The sequence below is a fragment of the Doryrhamphus excisus genome, linkage group LG2, assembly GCF_037039965.1.
Source record: "Doryrhamphus excisus strain RoL-2023G ecotype Guam linkage group LG2, RoL_Dexc_Guam_v1.1, whole genome shotgun sequence".
In the NCBI taxonomy this organism is placed as follows: domain Eukaryota; kingdom Metazoa; phylum Chordata; class Actinopteri; order Syngnathiformes; family Syngnathidae; genus Doryrhamphus; species Doryrhamphus excisus.
In genome coordinates this window covers 18,875,388-18,892,844 of record NC_136358.1, presented here as the reverse complement: position 1 = coordinate 18,892,844, position 17,457 = coordinate 18,875,388, and the positions used below count along the sequence as shown (strand labels likewise).

Sequence of the window (17,457 nt, the reverse complement as noted above, 5' to 3'; positions counted from 1 at the left end):
ACATGCATGGGTTTCCTCCCACATTCCAAAAACATGCTAGGTTAATTGGCGACTCCAAATTGTCCATAGGTATGAATGTGAGTGTGAATGGTTGTTTGTCTATATGTGCCCTGTGATTGGCTGGCCACCAGTCCAGGGTGTACCCCACCTCTCGCCCGAAGACAGCTGGGATAGGCTCCAGCACCCCCCGCGAACCTTGTGAGGATTAGCGGTAGAAAATGAATGAATGAAAGTTAAAAAAATATGTTTTATGTGTATTTAAAGACAAATTTTGAGTTTGTTTGACTTTGTGCTTAGGTGACAAAGTGTATTATTATTAATCCCTACACACCACGGACCAATAGAAAACAAGCTGGGGCCACAAATGGCTGCCCATTTTGGATACCCCCACATAATATAACTTAAATTGTTGGTTAAATATGAAAGAATTTTTATATTCTGCTATTTTTACCAGCCTAGATTTCACAAAAAGATTATACAATGTCATTTTAAAGAGTGCCATTGTTACACACACTGAGTGAGACAGCACTCCAATGCATTTTATCGTACTTATTTGTAACTTCTACGTGCTTTTGCTGTCATTTTTAGATGCAGTAAGAAATCTGATATATCTGTATGATTTACATCTTTTTAACCGTCCTTTTTCTTTGGCGGTATCACACGTTAAAAGTTAAGCAGACTGCAGTCCAGGTTGCGCTTTGACCTCTATGTGTTTATAACCGACTGGGCCGTCTGTGCCAAAAAGGACCGGAAAGGAGTTCCCATCAGCATTCCTTCTAATGTATTTTCCTTTCTTTGGACTTTGTGCTCTAATAGTTACACCTTATGCTCGCTTGTACACCTTTTCCAATTGAAAAATGCTGTCCAAATGATCATTAATTGGACAAACAATGTTTTGGCTGCAGTTCTGGAACATTTCATGAGCTATTTCCTCCTCTCTCTTGAAAATAAACAGTGTCCCGTCCTCCGCCGGGATGGAACAACGTGTTCTTCCAGCACTTCAATCAAGTTGTTCGAAAGTGATGGTTGAATCTGCTGATTTTGAGAAAAAAGAAACAACAAAATTTGGTGGCTTATTGGTTACTGAGAAAGAGTGTCAATATAATACACATAAAACTGTGTATTCCATTATATGATAACAATGCATGAATCCTTTTAACAACACGAGATGAATGTTGCCATGCTACTTTTGTACTGGGCCTTATCTTCCGCTGATAAGAGTCAATCAAATAAAGTGCGTAGCTAAAGGAGGCAGCTTTAACAGGAACATCTTGCAACCCTCCCGTTCTAACACTCACTCATCTCCTTAATATAAATATTTGATAGCGGTCAGAACATGTTAGATGACCTCGGCCCCGCTCTTGTGCTTTCTTTGTTATGAAAACTGCTTCACTTTCATACACAGATGATGTTATGAGTGTGGAAAGATCAGGTAAGAAGGTAAACAAATGAATCATCGCACCCTGGGTTCCACCCACTAGAAAACAGAGGTGGAGTCACATGATTGAATCCAAGATATGCCAAAACGGTCGTAAGAGACAGTGGAGATGTGACAGTTAAAAAAGGGGAAGACTTTGTCCTCATTCAATCCTGCAGGTGTGCACATACAGTATGTTCTTTAACACGTGCCCGTGAACACGTCCTCTACCCCTGCGGTTGGTGTAGACTATGCTCTATCAAACATGCTTGAAGCTATCAAGAGTACAATAAGTTTGCTAATGTCGAGCTACAGTGCTTGCATCGACAACAACTGGGAAAGAGCTCTTCAGACAATATAATAACAAAGAGGAGGGGGCGGGGGGGTTGCGCAATATGTCTTAAAACTTGTGGCAGCACAGAAACTAGGTCAGTTGGAGCGCCTCCAGGGAACGTTTGTGGATGTGGAAACACAAAATAAAGTGGGGTGAATGTTTTGCAAAAACAAAAACCTTGAAAAAAAAAAAAAGTGCACTTTTGAAGGGGAATTTAGCCCATTATCCACAATCCTTATGTGAGACATGAAGACAACAAAAAGTCAGATTTTTTGCAAAAAAGGGTGTTAAAAAATACTTGAGCATTATGAAGGGAGCCACAACAAAGAAGCTTAAGAGCTACATGCGGCTCTGGAACCGTGGGTTGCTGACCCCTGCCCTAGACAATAGGACATAATTGTAAACAGTGAACAGTTTTAGGTGGTGATAGATGCCATAGTTTTATTTTAAAAACAAGCTGCGTCTTTCATTCTCACTTTTCACCTAAAAAAAACTGAATTGAGCTGAACTTTGAACTAGTTCAAAATTGAAATGGTGAACTATGAACATGAACTATTGGTATTTACGTATACTGTGTGATTGCACAACAATTGCACAACACTGGGGGTAATGTAGCTCAGGTAAACAAACGAGACAGAGGATGTTTATAATGATTACAGCCAAGATTTGAACGATGTTTCAACAGTTTGAGGAGGGATAAACATTTGGAGATGAAATGGGGAACTTGTACAACATGGTCTTAAGACCTGGAGATGAAGATTGGTCATCTTCAAAACGCATAACGGTAAGTGTAAATTAATGTGGAGTTGTTTATCATTCAGTCATTGCTTGCGGCTTCTTAATGAACCTAAAGGAGTTTTTATAGGTAGGAATGGTAGGAATGGTAGGAATGGCCAAGCGGGTTCCACCATTTAGGTAGTGTGCCGCGCAAATAGTCAAAATGAGTTTATATGAACCGAAGCATAATAGCGTTACTCTTACTAGCATGTCTGCCACCTCATTCAGAGATGGCTCTACAAGAGTCCATTGTTTTACTGCTGCTGGAGCAAAAGCATGTGTTTCCCATTAAAGCCTCACTGAGACTTACATTACGGCTTGTTTACAACACGTTTGTTTACCATGGCTGCTCCAGGTCCGATCTCATCATCGCTGCAAAAATGACGATCAAGCCGCAGTGTTTCCCACACCTCCACCTAATTCACCCCACAAATTTGTCTGTGCCGCATTCACTCTCAGATGCCAAAATGCAATGAAAAGTAATGAAAAGCCATCGTGCTTAACCTCCACCACCGTCTTCATGTGATCTCCCACATATGGATATCTGGAAAGTCGGCGGTCAGACAGGCCGGCAACATATTCCTGTGGCCAGCCTCTCCCAATCAGAAGGCTCGTAACCACTCGGAGGGCAAGAAAGGGAGAGAAAAAGACAGACACCTAAATTTAGCCTGGCCTTGGGGCTCAGTGAGAAGGCCTATTGCATGTTGCCGGGCCACACACACACACACACACACGGATGTATTTAGGGCCTACTCACACTAGGCCATTTGTACGGTGCTAGACTTGGGCATGAGCCCCCCCTTCTCTCCCCTGCCCATTACTGCCATTTCCTTGACTTTGTGGATTATTTCCAGTCCTTTTTTGAGCCATTGTGATTGTTATTGTGCAAGTGGCAGCTGTCATGATTACTTGCAAGAGGTTTAACCTCATTAATTAAATCACACAACTTTACCACATACACAAATGTCGTCTTCATTTTAACTTTTGAATTATTTAAAGTCCGGACGCACAATATCTCTTTTTTTGCTAAACCGATATGGAAAAGATTTTTTTAGGTTAGTGCATACCTGGAGGGAAGAAAGACTCAAACAAATTTGGGTTTAACCAACTGTAACTGTTGTCCTAATCAGATATCATGACATTACTACTACACCATCACTACGATCAGGAGAACCAGCGTACCGAGCAGACAGAGCCATCTATTGTGACCCAGCAAGGTGCACTGTATTCGGTCACATGCTCAGAGCAGCCGGTCTGCCGCCACTGAGGTCTCTGGTAAACCTTTTGCACTTTTCCGGAGACTAAGAAGGTGGACAATTTGGAACAACTGTTTGTTTCTTTCGCCTTTTTCCTGGTTATGACAAGTATGCAAAATGGCTTCCTCAGAAACTGAAGTGTTTACATACAAGTGAGCTGAGGGGAAATCACGACAGGCCGTTAAGTACTTCTCATCCGCACGGTACGGGTAATCTCACCTCATTGGTGTTTTCTAAACGTTATCAGTAATTGGAGCCATTTTTTAATGTTGTCTCATTTATCTGTATGACGTCCCTCATAACCGCTTGATAATTACACTCGTAATTTACAGCATTCCTATTTATTTCTGTTATGAGTAAGAACTTGCAAGGATCGCATTAATATTTGTATGACTAGGCTGTGTTGCATGCATGCATGTGCCACTTCTAATGTACTATTAGAAGCAAAAGCAGTAACTTGCACAGTTGGAAGGCCTGTTTTTCGTCATCTTTCTGCTGATGAGCCAGTGGGCGGGCGGGCGGAACATAAGAATTTCATATCCTCTAAATTCTGTTTTGTTGCCGAATGTCCCGGAATGTGACACAAAGCATTTCAACAGCAGTCTTGCTGTAATGAGTTTCACTTCTGCGTGAGTGCACGTGTTCATTTAAAGCCCTCGCTTGCTTGTAAACAGCCCGTAACGAGGCGATGATCACGACTTGCTTCGAAGCGGTTTTGTTCGCTGTGCTCTTTTTTTTTGAGACAGGAAGAAAGCGAGAGAACACAGCACCTCAGCTGTTTCCTGTTTGTGTCGCGTGTGAAGACGTAAAGCGAGGCGGCTGCTGCTGCAGCGGCAAGAAACGGAGTGGCACAACGGGAGCCAATAGGGAGATTTGGAGGATGCGTTTAGGGGGATGGAGTTAGTGAGCAGATAAAAAGGAACGTTTAAAGAAAATAAAGAATATAGCTGTCAGGAAGAGCAAAGCCTCATCCTCCCCGCAATGAGTACACACACACACACTGTCAAACGCTATCAAAACACCCACAGTGGAGACGTAACAGAGTACAGCAGATACACGTTAGCGACAACATAGGTGTAAAGAGGACGGGAACGCACTGTGCTGCAGTTAATACTAAAGCATGCAAACACTCACGTACACACTTGGCCTTGCAGCTTCCACAAAAGTCACAACACTCATGAGCTTTCCCTCTGCAGTAACGTTTGAATCTAAACTTTAATCCCACATCCCGTCATTTGTTGATTCCCAACTTTCCTGGCCCCTTGAATCCCTGTTTTGTCCCTGCAGGGTGATATTTCCGGTGAGATACCACCGTATATAATAACAACAAACATTTAACACAGAGCGAGAAGAAAAATGCAGTGACCTACATACAAGTGGCGGCTTAATGACTAACCATGGCAAACTAATTTCCCTATGGCACTAATATGTTACTCATTAAACATCAAACTGCTTCCCAGGGAAAAATAAACAAGTAAATAATTCAAGGCGTGCTTTGGACAAAGCAATGTTTTGGGTATTTTTCACGTTTCCTTTGCCAAAAGTTGTGAAAGATGCCAAAATAATTGAAGAGTATCTCACCATCTTCAGTTGACATACGCTTCTGTGATGTAATTTAACACCATGCACGGAAACATCTGACACTCTGAAAAGCACCACACCACTTAGGTATTTTTGATGTTTCTGAACCAAAACCAGGAACTAAGCAATTGGTTTCGGAACAAAACCAGGAAATAACATTTGGTTTTGAATCAGAAACATGGCGGTTTGCCAGATGTTAGGGGCAACGTGGGTCCAAGCCTGGTAAAATTGTACTAAAACCATGAACTAATCGATTGGTTTTGGTGCAAAGTGGGTCCAAGCATAGTAAAAGCCATGATTCGTAGCGTACGTGGACTCACTTCGGATTTGGCTGGTGTGAGTGCTCGAGTTTTGTACTCAGTACTTCCTACTTTGGCAGGATTGGAAGAGGTAGGCCAGGGTACGACATGATCGCATACAACATAGCCAGTACAGTTACAGTTTATCTCGGTGAAATGTGTGAAGTGAATTTCCACAAAGTAGGATTTAATATTAATAAATGGAAGATTTTGGTCATTATAGCATAAAAAAAAACCTGTTTATGACCTTCTGAATAAACTTTTGACCAAATTTGTATTACCCATTTTAGTACACATAACAGAAATTAGCCATCCAAAGCAAATATATAGTATGACAGATTCACTTGTTAGCAATGGCGGCGTACTTCCTGGTGGCTATTGTCTCGTCAATTTAACATGACTGACACCTGGAGACCAGTGTAGAATACTACTCTACTGCCGCCGTTTGTGGTTAAGAAGACGCTCACAATGCACTTCAGTGGCTTTATTAACAAGAAGAGAACACATGTCACACAGGGGCTGCTGTCGGCCACTCTCTACACTGCAAACCATCAACATACGGTCAACCCTTGCTAACTTAGTCATTTTTATGCTTGAAAATGCTTTAAATTCAGGCCATGCATATGTAAATTAGCTTAAACATGTATATTTATTTAATAATAAAGGAACATATTCAACCACAAAACGTAGCGAGAGACTGTAATGCAATCACATCTGGCAAGTTGTCAATTTCAATTTCATAAGAGAAGTGAAACACAAAGATTCAAAATAGGTAATTGCCCCTCAGCCACAATTGCCAACATTTGGAAAAAATCAGAACTGAAAATAAGACTGGAAATATTCCACCAAGTCAGAAAATTTGCAGCAGTGTGGCTGTGTGGAAGTGATGGCACAAGAAAGCGTGCATAAGCATGAAAGCTAAGCATGAGCGTGGGCGAACGGGGCCAAAAAGAGGGGTGGGAAACAACACCCAAGTCCAGCACGGTACGAACGGCCCAGTACAGTTAGTACGCCCTTAGCGACCAAGCTATGACAATGATCCAGGCTTTACCATACGGACTAAGCCAGAGGCCACATGCATGAGCATGAATAATGAAATGATCGGCCGACAACTTCTACCGCCCCCAACTGTCTGTCCTATTCGCCAAAAGCAAAGCAAAGCCTGAAAGAAAGGATTTTTATTTCATAATGTCCAGTGTATTGCACTCAGTACCCCTTGTTTTTATAATATGCCACTTCTTTCCTCAAACCTGATAGAGTGATGCGTATCCCCAAAGGGAACACAGCCTTTTAAAATTTGTCCCGCTAGACCAGGGGTCCCCAAACTTTTCCCTGCTCTGATGGGGGGCCGGGGTCAGTTTGTAGCAGAAAATGTAACGATTGCATGGGTGTCTAAACATAAACATTTATTGTTTTCCAGAAAGCCACAGAAAAACAAATATTAATAAGCCTTTCCGGGATCTTCACGGAAAAAATAAGTCGGAAATAAATAATAACACTATTAATAAAATAAATAATACTAGGTTTTACCGCTTTTTCTTTGCATTGAACAAAAAAATAATCGTTTGTCCACTGCAGGTTAAATACCCTGCATTCTGAATCAATTTTTCTCTTACCTAATCTTTTCGCCATTGTTCCGCTCTATTTGACGGGGTGAGTAAAGGATTTTTTTTCTGGGAGGGGGGAGGGGTATTTATCTGGTGTTGCTCAGGGGGCCGGACCAAAGGTGGAGGCGGGCCGGATCCGGCCCCCGGGCCGTAGTTTGGGGGCCCCTGCGCTAGACGCTGAGCGCGATTCAGCACGTAGTCCATAAACTGTGCGCTGATGCAATGTGCAGAAATCACACTCGAGGTGACGACAATGTAATATGTCATCCAGAAAGATATTATTGGAATTATAGCTGGCAGGATAATGCAAAAACGGCCCATTACATTTTGGGGGATTTGGACTGATATGTGGTGTAGTGGGTGTTATTCTAGTCCCTATTCGGACTTGTGCAGGAGACAGTAATGAAACCAATTAACACAACTGGGGCTTGTGTTTAGCTAAAATGGCTGCGCGCACAACGAGAAAACTCGACAAGATGGTTGCATCTCAACACCGTGGAGGCGCAATATAATTGAAAATGACCTTCGATCATTCGAAAACTTCCAGCCTTGAACGACGCTATTGCATGCCTGCTTTGTTGTTTACAGAGGGAAATTACATCATGACAGATGCGTTCACTGAATAGACTTACGTAAACTGCTCTCCTGACGATGCTCGAGTGACTCATCACTGCACAAACCTGCTAGCACTTTGTGGGTGGTTTGCACTTCTCCGGTGCTTTCTCTTGTGATGATTTACGAGGCTAGTGTCAACACAGTGCCGCCAAACAGCAATGCAATAAATAAATTACATTTAGAACAGACTCTTGGCCTTTGACACTGAATTTTACAGTGGAACCTCGATTAGCATCTGCGCTGGTAAAGTGTGTTTTTTTGGCTAACATCGAAAATGTACAAAGTGAAAACATAATACATACGGTGCCTGTCTGTAGAAGAAGAAAGACCGCATGCACGTCAAGTCAGCCATTTTCTGCTTGTCCGGCTTGTCTAGACTTACGACAGAGTGTAATTACTTAATTACTTACTTACATAATATCAGGTGAATGTCGACAGGGGTGAAATATTCAAATACAGTGGAACCTCGGTTAGCGTCTGCCCCGGTTTGCACATTTTTTGGTCAAAAATATAAATACGCATATAAATTCCGAATAAACGTTTAAGGTTAATTTAGTAGATCAGTAAAAACTACTCATAAACATACAAGTTATCACTTTCCCATATGATTTTGTGTCAATAGTCAAATGGTAGGGGCATCCATCCTTGAACCAAAGACTTACATATGTAGTCCTCCAGGTGAGGTGACCATGTTGTAACGTACGAGAGGAGAAGGTGGAGGTCATGGAGGTCTTACGTCAAGAGCTAGATGACAGCCTCGGGCTACCAGCCAAACAAAAAGAAGAGCAGTTGCTCTTTTCATGTGTAAAATGTCAGCATGAACGCCTCCGGAGAGGATTCAGGTGCCACATCTATTCACAGGCTAAAAGCCACGTGACTCCTCACTGGGGACTAGATCATTCCTTTGTGCTTCCAACCTCTTGGCTATTCTCTTTCTGGCTTTTTTGCCTTCTCCTCCTTCCGATAAGTTAGTACATGCGTGAAGTCCCGCTGTTTAGTCTGCTTCTCGCCACATAAAATTTATGAGCGAGAGCGCCGCAGCCTCGCAGAGTAGATATAATGGGGAAGAGAGTAATTAAAGGGCGCACGTCATCATGCAGGTCATTAGGATCAAATGGTGCTTGGCCAAGATTTAGCATGTACTGACACTCAGCCAATCGTACAGTGCTTGAGCCCACATCACACCTAAATTCTGTGTGGCTTGCATGCACACTCACATGCACGTTTCTGCAACGTAGCAGTGTCACAGAATGACTAATGTGATCGCTCCTCGCAAGTTCTTATAATAAACAACCAGGGCCGGGCATCTCGAGCATGGTAATGGTAATGGTTTAATTTCACTTGAACATGCATCAGATTACAATTGAGTGCATCCCATAATTTCACAGTTCCACATGTCCAAAAGGAGTAGGAAGAAGCAAAGCTTATTAAATCCTACCTCTCCATCTGGTATTTTTACAATCAGTAACTGTTACATTTGTTCACTTCCTGCTTTCCTAATATAGTTTACATTTTTTTTAATGTTTTTTTTTATTTATTTTTGTCTCATACCGAAGTACTAGGTGATATGACCACACAATGACATAATGGGTACCATAGTAAGTGTCAATATAGTGATATATATAGCACATCATGACTGGTTGAAGACTCTTCATCCTTGTATTTAGCAAACATCAACTGCTTCAATTATTTCTTGAATTGGCTCATCGTTGTGCATTGTTTGAGGTCCTTACTCAATCCATTCCATAGTTTGGTTCCACATACTGAAATGCTATGGCTTTTTAACGTAGTCCTAGCATATAAGTGTTTCAAATTTTGTTCTTTGAGATCATATTTCTCCTCTCTTGTAGAGAAGTATTGGATGACATTTTTAGGATTTAGCATTGATGGGGGACCAGGACCATTGCGGTTCTCTCGTGATGGTTCAAATGTTTTTATTTTGATTTTGAGTTTTGATGCCCATTTCTCTGTCACTGCAGGGGTTTCATTGATGTTGACACGGCTCGGTGATGCACAGACACAACAGGCACATGATGACCTCACGAATGTGCTTTTGTTAATGGCGAGCATGTGAGCTCTTAGAGTGCCTACTTTGGGAGAAATGGTAAAAAAATAATAACGTGAAAACTCTCTTTTTGTTTTAGTAGTCTCTTCCTGTCTGGATTTTTTTTCCTGTTTTCTTAACAAAGCCTGAATATTGCCAATAGTCCCAATCACCACCCACACTTGGAAACAATTTAGACAAAGGTCACAAGGATTGGTACGTCTGCGTCCTTAGCTTTGCCATCCTCGCCAGCAAACAACATAAACCATCATGCTTTGAGAAAGCCTCGGAAGTGGGTCATCTCTCTACGGGGGCAGCACAATAACAAAAAATACATAAATACAACTCACAATGGTCCCACTGTGTGTCTGCACAAATGTAATTACACAGCCTGATGTTGCTACACTTTTTTTCCCTGGCGGGGGGAAATGAACATCCTTTGATCACGTTGTTTGTTTTTTTTTCCATCAAATTGAGGGATTATGTGAGAAATGGCTTACGAACGTTATTACCGAGGTGGGAGGTTGGGATGAAAATTCAAGCTGTTGTCTCGTCTCATCCTTGAGGTTATGACTGACTTGCATGGTCCATGTGGCCTTATGCCCTCAAATGCAAAATACAGTAAGCCTTCCTAACGTTCTCTTCATTGGTTCTTTGAAACCAGCTTGCAGGCACTCCCACTCGCCCCCCCGCGGCCTGCCGTGCTCTGTCCCGTCCACGCTGGTGTCCCTTTGTGACGCAGCCTCGCCTTTTTATTCTTTCTATTGAGTAGACACGCCTGCTGGGCATCCTCCAAGGCCTTCAGAAGGACTACAGAGGTGTCCAGCTAGGTGCCCGCCCACCCTTTTACACCTTCACAGGGCCAAACATGGCTTGAAAGGCTCCCTGGCGGCAGTCAGGATTAAACTGTGTGGCGTGCTGAGTTGATGGACAGGGATTTTGGGACATTTATGTTTCCTTTTAGAGAGCCCAGGAAGCATGCGGCACACTTGGAAACAACTTAAGCAGCGGACTCAGTGTACCGCACACAAAACAACCTTTTACGCATTCCAAGGGATCCCACACTACATCCAAGCTATAACCACTACTCTTTTGAAGCCAATCAAAAACCAGAAGAACGTAGGGAGGTGACCGATGAACCCATGTGACCAGGTATCCGGCTCAACAGGAACAACATCAAAATTCATTCATTCGTTTTCTACCGCTTATCCTCACGAGGGTGCTGGAGCCTATCCCAGCTGTATTCGGGCGAGAGGCGGGGTACACCCTGGACTGGTGGCCAGCCAATCACAGGGCACATATAGTAACAACATCAAAATGAAAGTACTAAATGAATACAGACAACCTCCGGACTTAGGTTTTTAGGTATCAGCATTTTGGACCAAATGTGGCAAGGTGGCAAAAATTCACATTTTATAAGAGCTCGGCATGCATCCCTCCCACATATTTCAGTTGCAAATGTGAAAATTATAATAGTTCATGGTGTTATATTTGTAAACAAATGGTTCACAACAATTTTGTTGTGTTGTTTATTATGTGGCATCATTATCCTTGGACATTTTGGCTAAGTTTGTGTCAGAATGAAAGTTATGCTTGAAAAGTTTCTTTTCAGAAAACTATTTTTCTCCCTTCACTTTGTTGAAAACTAATATTTTGCCTGTGTTTACCTGCTGATCACTAAATGCAGAAAGATGCATTGGAAAGATGAGCGTCTTTCTTTCTTTTGGTAAATACCATGTACAGGTATATACATGTATCTACAGGGCCTAAGAACACTATATTCTGTTTGTCTTGAAAAATCCGTAAAAAATGTCCAGTACCGTGATGGACGGCTTTTGAAAAATGTCTGGGATTGAATGAGTTAACAAAAACACTGGCATCATACAAAGTTCACTGACATGAAAAAAACCTGGAAAATCTTCATCCTGGTCAAAATTTATGAATTCAATACAGTGTACACAGGCAACATTATGTTCCTACTTTCATAACTGCTAGTATGAATCATGAGGTTGGTGAAAAATAAATATGTTAATTAGCTAACAAAGGAGCTGAAAACTGACCTAACAATCATGAAGTCCAAGCCAGAACTCTGCGAGACGATCAGACTCACATTTGGGTCCTATCAAGTGAATGTTTTTTCCCGTTTCCGTACAGTACGTTGATGTTTTTGGAAGAAGAGGTGAAAGCTGTCCAAAAGACAAGCGGTGCCAAAACCGCTCCAGATCACCAACCGACACAAACACAGTTGAGTGCCAGAATCACCCCAGGGTGCAGGGTACATTAACTAATTGCTCCGGCCAGCTGAGGGAGCACAACAGAGCGGATTTGGCTATTATGGAGCGAAAGGAGTGATGTGAATAGATGCCAAACAGAAAGATGGACAGGGTGCTTGTCTATCCTGTGCAGCATGAGGCCAGTCGTGGCAGCACAATGGAGGCTGTGATTTAGCATCTCGGACAATGGGCCAGAGGGTCTGTGGAAGATGGAGGGTGGGGGTGCGGATTATATTATAGGTCAAGACAAACTGAGGAAAACACAGGATTGGATGTTTAGTAGAACAAAGAAAAAATGAAGGAGTAAGCAGAGAGATTATTTTGGGCACACATGTTGCTTTAGGGCTTCTTTCTGGCCGAGCATCAGATATGCCCCCCAACTCCCAAGCTCCCCACAAAAACCACCACCCTCTTCTCCCCAAATACACAAAGGGGGCAGTCCAAAATACTAGTGTGTGTGTTGTTGCCGGCGGTTACGCAAAAAGGACAAGGATTTTGGGCTATTTGGTGGGCTGCGAGGCGCCCTTTGGAGAACCTCTAGTGGGTCTCTATGGTGATGAACAACATTTCTTCACGGTGGGAGGGGGGTTGGGGGAAAGTGAACATGCGGCACCTAAGGGGCAAAATGCGAGGCAGGTGTTCCTTTCAGGTTTTTGTTCTTTTCAGACCTTAAGTCCTTTGCAGCAAAAGCATACATTCTAGCAGTAGTGCAGCTGTAATTGCAAACCTGATTTAAAGGGACAAGAGAGGGACAGAGTTGGACATGTTTTGATCAGGTCTGACAAATGATACTAAATGCACCAAACCCAGTACTAATCTAGCTCATCTATCTCCCATATTCATAGGGGACGATAAATAGAGTAAATAATTAAATAAATCATATTACATTATATTTGTAAATAATACTTACAATAATATAATACATTAATATAATAAGGTCATGACCACTTTAAGTGTGAAACAAAGTAAAACACGAAAAGACGTACAATATGCCACTGAAACATTAAAAAGAAATTTAATTTTAAAAAATCAATACAGGAAAAAGGAATTTAGGAAAAAAATAAACTTGACCTGCTTGATTAAGTAACGGATTAAAATGTTTCTCTTTACTTTTCTTTGAAGAAATGATCAGTAAAGCCATAATAGGTCACTGAATAATCGCAGCGAGTTTATTTGTGTCGCAGTGTCAATAATGGAACAAAATGAGATGAAGTCCAAGGCAAGCACACAAGGATATGATTGCAGACCAACACCTGTTACTTTGGAGGTTTGGGGGGGGGGGGGGGGCATAAACTTACATAAGGTGATACGGGATACAAATGTTGCATCACATTTTCCCTGTCAGACTCCCCGCCGCTGTGTACACACTCCCGTCGTCAGTGAGCTTGTCAGGCTATTTTTGGCTTGAGGCTACACATTTTCCAAGATAACATATGGAAAGGAACAACATTCAGCTTCACATGTGGCCAGCATCAGGGAAGTGGAGTAGAGCTCTTACACTATGTAAAAGATGTTCCTCGTAATATTCTTGGCTGGGTTATCTCTGCTTCAGTAGTACATGACTCAGTAGTCACAGGTGAGTCAAGTCATTGAAGCAGGTAAAATCAGCTCACGACATATTCTAAACAGTCTCTCGTTCGAGCATTCCGCTCCTTTTGCATGTAGGAGGTCACATTTATGGCCTCATCAGTACTGTAGCTATTCATGTGGAAGGGAGGTGGTGTCAACAACACCCCCCTGGCAGGCTTCCTGTCTCCTTGCTGGCTTTTTTGATGAGGCAATTTCCTCAAATGCAGAGCAGACACCTTTGCATTGACACGTGCATGGAGTTTTAGGGGCTAGCCACACGGAAACGTTCAGGAAATTGTGTTCTGGGAGTCCAGAAACTGTATTTTTCAGAGTGGAAAAATATGAAAACGTCAATTTGACCAGACTTGAGCTTCGATAACAAGCCAACGTAATAAGTATAATTCATAATGCGGTCTACAGAGAACATACTAACTCCTTATTTCTAAAATCACAAATACTTCAACTTGCTGATATAGTTAATCTTCAAACAGCTAAAATAACCAATTAGCTAAAAATGTCATCCAATACTTCTCTACAAGAGAGGAGAAATATGATCTCAGGGAAGAACTAAATTTGAAACACTTCTATGCTAGGACTACGTTAAAAAGCCATAGCATTTCAGTATGTGGAAGCAAACTATGGAATGGATTGAGTAAGGACCTCAAACAATGCACTACGATGAGCCAATTCATGGAACAATACAAGCAGTTGATGTTTGCTAAATACAAGCATGAAGAGTCTTGAACCAGTCATGATGTGCTATACATACACATATATATATATATATATATCACTATACTGACACTTACTATGGTACCCATTATGTCATTGGCTGGTCATATCACCTCATACTTTGGTACGAGGTACATTATTTAAAAAAATAAAAATAAAACTGTATTATGGAAAGCAGGAAGTGAACAAATGTAACAGTTACTGATTGTAAAAGTACCAGATGGAGGGGTAGGATTTAATAAGCTTTGCTTCTTCCTACTCCTTTTGGACATGTGGAACTGTGAACTGATTATGTGATGCATTCAATTGCAATCTGATGCATGTTCAAATGAAATTAAACCATTACCATTACCATAATATCTGACTATTTGGAATGACATGGCTCAACCCAGCCAACGTTCTCCTGGTATTTTGTTGTTATACTCCATAATAACTCGCATTAGTATTTCTACTTCTCATAATTCAAGAGGAGCCTCAAAATCTGAGATAGGCTTATCCCATATAAGCCTCCCCAAAACAAGAAGGTTCAGCACAGCCAGAACTGATATATTTTCACTCTCCTCACAGTAAATAATCATTTTTATTGTTCTTGTTTAGGAGCAGTAAATGTGACTTCTGCCAAAAAAACTTTTTCATCCCAGGAGTGAGAATTTAGAGAAAGTTTGAAAGGGGCTGAGTGTTGTTGACATGCAGGTTGGGTGGCTATACCTCATTGTCTGCTCCATCTGTCTGGCTTTATCTCATCTTACCACCCCCACCCTAGGTCCGACGCCCTCAGTGAGCTCACACCCTCCATTGTAGGCCACTCCCCCACTGCAAGCTGGCAGACGACCAGGCAGATTGCAGATTCCACCCACAGCAACTGGTGTATCTGTCCACACACACATGTGCTCTGAGGTCAAAACACATCCAGAATGTCAGCATCTGCTAGCATTGGATACACAACACTAGCACGGAATGGTATCCCATAGGGTTCATTTGTCCTTAGCAGTCAATCGCCTGTTGGGATAAGCGATGTGACACGGGAAATGATTGGTCAATTGCTCCGTCAGTTTTTCTAAACTGGTCCGTCCACAGTCCCATTGAGTTCCAAAGATTAAGTGGAGATACTGAAGCTTCGAGTACACTGCACATCAACAAACATGTCGTGGGTTAGGATACCTACTGGTTGTCTTTGAACAGGTTTGGTTGCTGGCACAAACCATGTTGACCTTTTTTTTTATTTGGCACCCATTCTCAAATTTCATCCGAGAGAGAAACTTGATAAACACCCTCTTGAATGAAATTAAGCGGTTTCGTGCACACATCAAACATAATACTCTGAAAAACAAACAATTCAATATTTGCACGCAATCATGTTCTAAGCCGGCTTGCTGTGTTTGCTGCTTTCACGTCCTCATAACATATTATTCATTGTGTTCAGCTAAAAAAGTAAAACTGCATTTTAGCTGGTTTTGAGCTATTCCATTGATCTACACACAAACATGTACTGACAAAGACCGCAAACAAGGGATGTAAAATTTGAAACGTTCAATTAAAATTTCCAAAAAAATGAGTAGAATACATTTATAGAGAATGATGCTGCATTCTAGAGAACTAAAACAGAATCAGACCAGGGTTAGCAGGTATTTGTATCAACTTATATACAGTATTAGCCAAGTGGAAACTGTCAAATAAAGTAGGACATACAGGAAACGTAGTCTCCCCATTTTGGCACTTTAAATGTAGCCATCTAGTTCAGAAAAAAACATAGCCTTTATCCCCTGATAAAGTCCTCTCACCCAGCTAATAATTTAATGGTATTCCAAAGTAGGCCATGCATACGCAGCCTCAAAGAGGACTTTCATGTTCCAGTGTGCTTCTGCAGTGGGCATAGTGCATCCATACCGTGAAATATTGACATTTTCATCGTTCTACATGAAAGCGGAACAGAAGCAGTAAAGATTGGAGGTTCCTGTTTAGCTGAAACTAAAACTGGTTCTAATATAGGACAAATGCGTACATGCTATATTTTTATCTTGTTTAATTGTTCCACTGTGCAAAACAATCCAAGAAAAAAATTTACCGTATTTTCTGGACTGTAAGTCGCTGCGGAGTATAAGTCGCACAAGGCCAAAAATGCATAATTAGGTAGAAAAAACATACATAAGTCGCACTGGAGTATAAGTCGCATTTTTTGCGGCTAATTTATTTGAACTAATTGACCAAAACAGACATTACATCCTCTTGGAAGGCAAGTTCTAACAATAAAAGAATAGAGAACAGGCTGAATAGGTGTAAGATATGCTAACACAATGGTTATTCAGCTACACAAAAAATAAACATGAACCGAAAAGGTCCAGTGTTTATGTAACATAAACACTTTTTTCATTTATAAGTCGCTCTGGAGTAGAAGTCACAGGAACAGCCGACCTATGAAAAAAAGTGTGAATTATAGTCCGGAAAATACGGTAGGTACATTTTCTCACTGTAAACCTTCGCCTTGGTATGCCCTCTCGGAAGGTCAGTGTCTTGTGTTTGACATTTCCAACAATGAAACCCAACGTGTGCATTCCGGGGTCATTTTGGCAACGTTGATTATAGATGATCCTCTGCGGTACCCCGCAGCATTTTACATCTCGATGCGTCAGAACCGACACCCATGGATCAAAAACCAGAAATATGCCAACAGAGGACAGAACGAGTAAACAGCATGGACGCACAAGATTTCACAGAAGAGCGAAGAGAAGTCACAGCACTGCGACAGAAGCTACCTTATAAAAAGGTCAGCAGTTCTTCTTCACATGGCGCGGAATACTGTTTTTTGTTCCAAAACATTCCCCGCTGTGTCGGAGAGCCATTAGGAAGCCAAAGGTGTGTCAGAAACTCTGGAAGGTAGACCGCGTGGGAGATTTTAAAAATATATATATATTGAAGAACTGCAGATGTTTCCCTTGTGAAAGCTATTATGAAG

The 17,457-nt window shown here is 41.7% G+C and overlaps 1 long non-coding RNA gene across 1 annotated transcript in view; it reads right to left on the bottom strand.

Annotated features, from left to right (window-relative positions):
• The window catches only part of LOC131132029 (uncharacterized), a 65,866-nt gene that overhangs the window by 35,311 nt on the left and 13,098 nt on the right, over positions 1 to 17,457 (bottom strand). The gene's annotated exons all lie outside the window — the stretch shown is intronic.